This window comes from Nomascus leucogenys, chromosome 7b (assembly GCF_006542625.1).
Source record: "Nomascus leucogenys isolate Asia chromosome 7b, Asia_NLE_v1, whole genome shotgun sequence".
Classification (NCBI taxonomy): domain Eukaryota; kingdom Metazoa; phylum Chordata; class Mammalia; order Primates; family Hylobatidae; genus Nomascus; species Nomascus leucogenys.
In genome coordinates, this window is record NC_044387.1 from 40,070,618 (window position 1) to 40,077,801 (window position 7,184).

At 41.2% G+C, this 7,184-nt stretch overlaps 1 long non-coding RNA gene across 1 annotated transcript; it reads right to left on the reverse strand.

Annotated features, from left to right (window-relative positions):
- Positions 1 to 255: 255 nt before the first annotated feature.
- Positions 256 to 1,221, reverse strand: LOC101177133. Its single transcript, XR_178516.2, has 2 exons — positions 958 to 1,221; positions 256 to 615 (listed from the first exon to the last, which is right to left on the reverse strand). It is a non-coding gene; the product is annotated as an uncharacterized LOC101177133 (long non-coding RNA).
- Positions 1,222 to 7,184: the final 5,963 nt, after the last annotated feature.

The following is a 7,184-nucleotide window of genomic DNA, read 5'->3' on the forward strand; positions in this document are numbered from 1 at the left end:
TGCTGAATTGCTGCAAGATCACAAGACACCAAGAGACCCGGAGTCAGGCTGTGAACTTGGGAAAGATCAGTTGCCCGGCGAGGTTGGAAGTAGACTGAGGAACGCCTTTTTTTGTGAAGGACACAAATATTTGCAGAGTTTAAAGCTGCAGGAATACAAAAGCAGGAGTGAGATTATCTGATTACGGATACAGGATGTCCGAGTTTTTGCCTCCCAAAAATGACTGCGTTAAAAAATAAATAAATAAAAGACCAGTTCGAAAAGGGACATTTTAATATCAGTGAAAGCATCAGAGGGAATCGGATTGAACGCGGCAGCTCCGGAACTGGAGGACAGCTGCGTGGTGCAGCCAATCCCGGGGCCTGCGGGAGCGAGCGACAGATCTCAGGACCACGCGGGCGAGAGCAAGGAGCCTCCCGGCCACAGAGCCACGGGCGCTGCGGGACCCAGCCGGGACTCCCCCGGGCTGGAGTGTGCGAAGGGCTTCCCGCCCCGGGGCCCGGGGGGTCTTAGTGCAAAAGGGATGGCACTGCAGCACCGACCGCGTTGCCCTGGGTTCTCCGTTTCTCCTTCCCGAGTCTCTGCCGCTGTTTCCCCCTGGCCCGGAGGACGCGCCTACGGAAGAGACGTCTGGTCTGGGGGGCGCGGGGGCGCGGAACGGGGAAGGGCAGGTCTCATCCCGGGGGCGCTGACACCCCCTCCCCACGGCACTCCAGCTCCGAAGAGCGAGCTTCGGTTCCGCCCGCCCTCCAGACAATTTGCTGATTCTCACTATTGTTTTAATTTATTGCGCAGCCTGTTGCGCCGCGGGCCCGGCTGAGCCATTGGGGCCCCCTAGATGCCCTGCAGGGTGCCTGTCCCCGGGCGGCCTCCCCGCAGGAGCAGCGGGGCACGCGCATGTTTCCTTGTGGATGACTGCTTCGGACTTGGCGGGGCCGGTCCCCACCTGAAGCTCACCTCAGGCAGTCGCTAGAAGCTCCAATCCAATCGTGAGCTTTCCTCTGGGAGGGACAGGATCCCGTCAACTCCTGAGGCTGCTCTTCTGGGCGAATCCCACAATAATTGTGCATTGCTCTCCATTTAGTGCTTTGGAAATTTAGAAAGCGCGCTTTCATTTGTACGTCGCCTGCCGACAGCCCCTTTGCTGGTTAGAGAAGCCTTGTTCCCCCTCTCCACGCGTACGCGCACTCATTTTTAGTTTTAATAAATGACTTAAAAATCAAAACAAATCTCTGAGTCAGTCCGCCCAATTTTATGCTCCATCTCCTCTATGTATGTGTTAGATTCTCTCTGCCAATCGATGGGAAAGAGCATTTAGGGGCATTTGCAATTTCCTTTGTCACTTGCCACTCTGTGCTTATAGATTTTACATATCATTTGTTTACCAAATCAGTTCGTATTTTCTTAGCCCAGGGTTCAGGATTTTGCGTTCGTGGATTAATTGCCCAGTACCCAAAGGGCAGGACAGGCAGAGGAGCCACCTGATGCAAGAAGGGTCAGCTCACGTTAGGACAAAACAAGGAGGTTGTTGTGAGACCTTCTGCAGGTTCTGAATTAATTCAAACAGCCCTTCCTAGGACTTGTTAAAAAGACCATACCTTGAAGGGATAGTGTGGTGCCTAATGTCTGCTAGCCTGTAACTCAATGCATTACAAGATCATTTTTGCCCAGCCCAAAGAAACTGCGTAAATCCAATATCCCTGGTTGAAGATAATACGTAGTCACTTCAGTTCTGGCCATATGGTGCCTACCTGCATTCTAGTCTTGGAAAGTCTCAGGTTCCTTACTGGGTCTCACTTATTGATTTCTTTACTAGATTACATCATAATTTAATATGGCTGAGTGATGTGGAGCTTGTGGATGATCCTTTTATTGCCCTGATTAAAATCCACACAGTAAGAAATTTTTTAAACGGAGGTTGATGATGGAAGCTTCCTCAGTAAGTATCCTTCAGTCAAGAAATGATTGAGCTTTAAATTATAAGAATCTCAAAATTACTGTGCAAGTGTTTGGCAATCAATTTCAGGTTTTCATGACAACAGGAGCCTAGGCCATAGGATGGCAAACTAAATTCAATGATCACTTGTCCGCTTCTGCAGATAATCTTAAAGGAATCTTCATTACAATGCACCCACCAAACAACTGGTATCTCAAAATGCATCAAGAGCTTTGTCTATATAAGCAGATAGCACATTCTATGGCATTTGAATTTTATAAAAATAACTAGTTAAAAGATATATTTTGAGGTCAGACTTAATTTTTGTTTGGACCAATTTGCCTTATCATTTATAAAGGTATCCTTAGATGTGTGTCGTTACACCAAGCTTTCAGCTGTCTCTGAGGACACATTAAGGTGAGGTGGTGATGCTAAGATTCTTAGGAGAGCATTCATGGGTAAACAACAGAAAAGCCCTGTGCCCTTAACCTTACTTCAGAGCACGGCAGTTCCACTGGATTCAGGGTGGCTTCTTCCTACTCTTGTCTTCATTATTGAACGTAATTTGATCTTATTTAAGATTATAGTAAGTTCCCTGACAGAACAATGCTGGCCCAGGATAGTCCTTTTCCTGTGAATGAAAGGACAATTAATAGAAAACCCTGCTGGTCTTCTATATCGTCTTTGCTATGATGTGGGCAGAATGAGTCAATAAATAGAATTTGAAATAAGCAACACATATTTGCCCTCCAAATCTTAAGCTCTAATTCAATATCTAATGGATTTGAGGAAAGAAAAAAGAGGCGCCTGGTCTTCTGAGCTGATAGAGGGTTAGATTATAACCTGATTGAAGGATTGGCAAAAAGAGTAATAGACACAGTTGATGGTGTATTTTCATTCAACCACCAGCGAGGCAGTAGAGATGTGGACCAAGGAAATTCCACCTCAACTTTCTTTATTCAGATTCCATGTTCACCAACAAACTTTCAGATTATAATCGAAAATGCTGTTTATATCTGCTAATTAATGGGAATCAATTTAGGTCTGAGTTTTTTTTTGTATATATATATATATATATATATATACACATATATACATACATATGTACACTATAAACACACAAAACATTTTAATCAATGGATTCAGGTCTTAATTGCTGTGGTTAAAGTGATTTTGCTCTGAGAGACAGTTTGCTAAGAAGTCAGGTTTCCGGCTAGGTGTGTGGTTCACGCCTGTAATCCCAACAACAATTTGGGAGGCTGAGGCTGGTGGATCACCTGACGTCAGGGGTTCAAGACCAGCCTGCCCAACATGATGAAACCCCATCTCTACTAAAAATACAAAAAAATTAGCCAGGCGTGGTGGCAGGCACCTGCAATCCCAGCTACTTGGGAGACTGAGGCAGGGGAATCATTTGAACCCAGGAGGCAGAGGTTGCATTGAGGCGGAGGTTGCATTGAGCTGAGATCCCACCATTGTACTCCAGCCTGGGTGACAAGAGCGAAACTCCATCTCAAAAATAAATAAATAAAATAAAAGTCAGGTTTCCAAGCCTGTGAGATCTAGAATTAGGCATGGCAGACTATGAGGAGCTTTCCCAGAAAGATACCCAACCAACGTTTCAGGAATGGCCAATTACATCTTCCTAGTAGAAATACCACCTTATTGGCCATCTGCCCATACTTCAACAGACAGCAACTTTGCCACTGTATTTTCAGTCCTTAAACTTAGAAGTGTTTGAGAATTATTATTATTTTTTAGACAGAGTTCAGCTCTTTCGCCCCGGGCTGGAGTGCAGTGGTGGGATCTCGGCTCACTGCAAACTCCACCTTCCGCTTTTAAGTGATTCTCCTGCCTCACCCTCCTGAGAGCTGGATTACACCACATCCAGCTAATTCTGTATTTTTGGTTTAGTTTAGTTTGATTTAGAGACAGGGTTTCACCTTGTTGGCCAGGCTGTTCTCGAACTTCTGAGCTCAGGCAATCCGCCCACCTCCCAGAGTGCTGGGATTACAGGAGTCAGCCATCGTGCCCTGCTGTTTTCTAAATGAACAAATCAAAATCTCACAAACGTCCCCAGCTTTTATTAAAAATTAACTTATCTAAACTATTGTTGAAATTAATTATAGCTTTGGTCTTTACCAAATCTTGGGTTTATTGTTTGATACCTATCACTGTAAAATATCAGGTTCTTTAACATTTAATGTAATTTAATTGGGTGTTCTCTAGGTGCTGAATTCTGCCTTTTAGCGAGTACAGATGTTTTATTATTTTATTATCTTTGTTTGTAATTCGGTTAACCCTTTTCTTTCCTCAGAAAAAAGTACTACCAAATTTATTTATCTGCTATCCCCACAGAAAACTCTTCACCTCCCAATTATAAAAGTTTGCTTATCACTTTTATGTTAGTTTTTTTCTTGTGTGGCAGACAACATTACATGCCCTACTTCAAAGATGAATGTACCTGAATTTTGTAAAAATTTAATACCTACCTTCAGGACTGTTGCAGGATTAAATTAGAGAACCCATGTAAAGGATTTAGCCAATGACTGATTAATTGTTGCAAGTTTTAGCATAGATGTCCCCTGGCTGAAAGTTTCAAGGGATGGACTATATTCACACCTGTTTCCTTTGCCTGTGGCTAACTGCTTGAAATTCTTCCCTCTTAATCACATATTTAGAATTATTTTTCTCTAAAAATATTTCATTAAAGTTGTTTATGTTCAGGGATTTAACATAAATGTAGAGATTGTTGCTTTTGCTGTGTAACTCTTTTTACAAATTATTTTAAACAAAGTTAACATAAGGTATAATTCATCATCGATCTTTTGGTGACCTCATTTTTTTGCATGTCTCTGCTCACAGATATTTTTACTCACCCCTTCCATGTCTTTGAATCATGGAGTTAGAAAACAGCCCTGAAGATGAAAGAATTGTAGAATCATTGAATTTTCAACTGTAAATGAATTTAGATATAGCAGGTTTCTAGAACCTAAGCCAATTCTTTATTCATCCGTGGTAACTAAGCTATTTTCTCTTTAAATGCTCTTACAAAATTCCCTTTAAAAGTATTCCTGAATTGTATCTCCTAATTTCCTCTACTTCACAGGGTTTTTCAGTCCTCTTAAAAATGCTTTCCTGTTAGTAAGTAATAATTTCTTCTTATATATTACATACTGGCTCTTCTCTATTATCTGACGCTTCCTTTAAAAAAAACTGATCCTTTGCATTTAAATACATTTCCTCTAATTGCTATGAATTGAAGTGAAATATCCTAGTTATCTCTAGATAATTGTTTTTAGATAGATTTGTTTTTGCAACCCATCAGAACTACAATCCAGTGAGGGTTTGTATAAGAAGTTATACATCATTATTTAAAATATCTCAATTTCACATTTAAGTGTTACGAACAATATTTGAATGACAATTATTTGGACAAATTATATCTGGACAAATTATCCAGATGATTTGTTTATGACCTATCTGTTAAATAGGTCTTGAGTACCCTGCACTGCTATAACTGTGATAACTTTAACCCCTTCCCATGTCTTCAATGAATTTCAGAGCAAAGAAGTTCTTAGTTTTATCATTATTGCTTTTTCCACCTTGAGTATAATTTTTACAGATTAATGAATGCACGTAAAATGATTTTAAAAGAGTCATAAACCAAAAATCTGAGTATTTGAGGTAGGCTCTATCATCATAATTTACTGTGTGACTATAATAAACCCCCCTAAGTTGTTTCTCTTTATTATTTATTCATTTGTTCAATGAGGATAATACCTCTTTTTACTATAAAGGTTTTGTGATGTGTGTGTGGGTGTGTTGGCAAGTTCAGGCTGCTATAACAAAAATATGATAGACCGGGTGGCTTAAACATAGAAATTTATTTCTCACAATGCTGGGTGCTGGGAAGTCCAAGATAAAGGTGTGGGCAGATCTGGTTTCTGGTGAGGCCCACTTTCTGGTTTGCGGAGGGCCATCTTTTCCTTGTATCCTCACAGGATGAAGAGCAGCAACAGAAAGCAAGCTTTCTTGTGGGCTTCTATAAAGGGAGTAATCTCATTCAGAGAGCTCTATTCTCATGACCTAATTACCTCCTAAAGGCCCTGCCTCTGAATACCATCACATGAGAGGTTAGAATTTTTACATAAGAATTTTTTGGGGACACACACATGGCTCTGTGTGTGTATGTGTGCACGCGTGTGCATGTGAGAGGCTGAAGTTAGACCCTGTAATTTATACATCCAGGGGAAAAAAAGAAAATTACTTTAACCACCTTCCCTGGGCATGCCTTGTTTGGGGCATGTTACATCTATTATTCCATTTTACAGTATCATCACTCACGTTCATAAAGAACATTATTAGGAAAACTATCCAGTTCGAATTTGTAGTTCACTACTTTTTTCTCTATCTGATTCTGTATTTGCCAATCAGGTTTTGCCAATTCTGTTCTTTTTCATAATAGCCTGTTCTTGGTTTAGGGATGTGATAGCCTCTCTGATCTCTTGTAGGATGTCAATTACATATAGATTTTGAAGTCCCCATCTGCTCTAGAGACTTCGTTTCTACAGATGATAATACTCCTGACTTTAGAATTGGGAACCTTGCTTTTAAGGTTTTGGCTGTGCTAAAATGTTTGTTATTTTTTGGCCATGTTCTTGGCTTTGTTCTTAAGTGTTTCTATTTGTGTATGGACATATCTTGTCTTTACTTGCTTGTAAGGAAGGTTAAGGATATGTGGGAGGGTAGAGTGTGTAAGTAGCTCATTTTCTGAGCTCGAAATATTCCTGTTTTGTCTGGGTATCACCTGTCAATAGGATACAACATTGTGTTTCCAACCCAAGCATCAACAGGCACTGGTGACAAATATTTCTGCTGCCATCTCTTGCCACAAAGAAAATAGGAAGACTCCTTTCCCCAAATCGTTTGCCTGAATCTTGCTTCTCTCGTTTCTGAAACTGGAGCAGACCTGAAACTGCTTTCAATATTTGCAACAGGTTTAAGCTGTGCTTCTCTGGACTGCTTACCCACATGGTTCTCAAATGCCCCAGGTGCCACAGCAAATTCACATGGTACCATGGGATATTTAAGCAATACGAGAGAAACACAGTGATATTCACCATCTGTCAGACACTGCAGGAACTACCAGTGAAACAATCAACTCACAGTTTCAACATTAGATCATGCTACATTCCTTTGGATGATACCATATTTTTGTGAAGCTGATATTTTAGAGGTTGCTGTG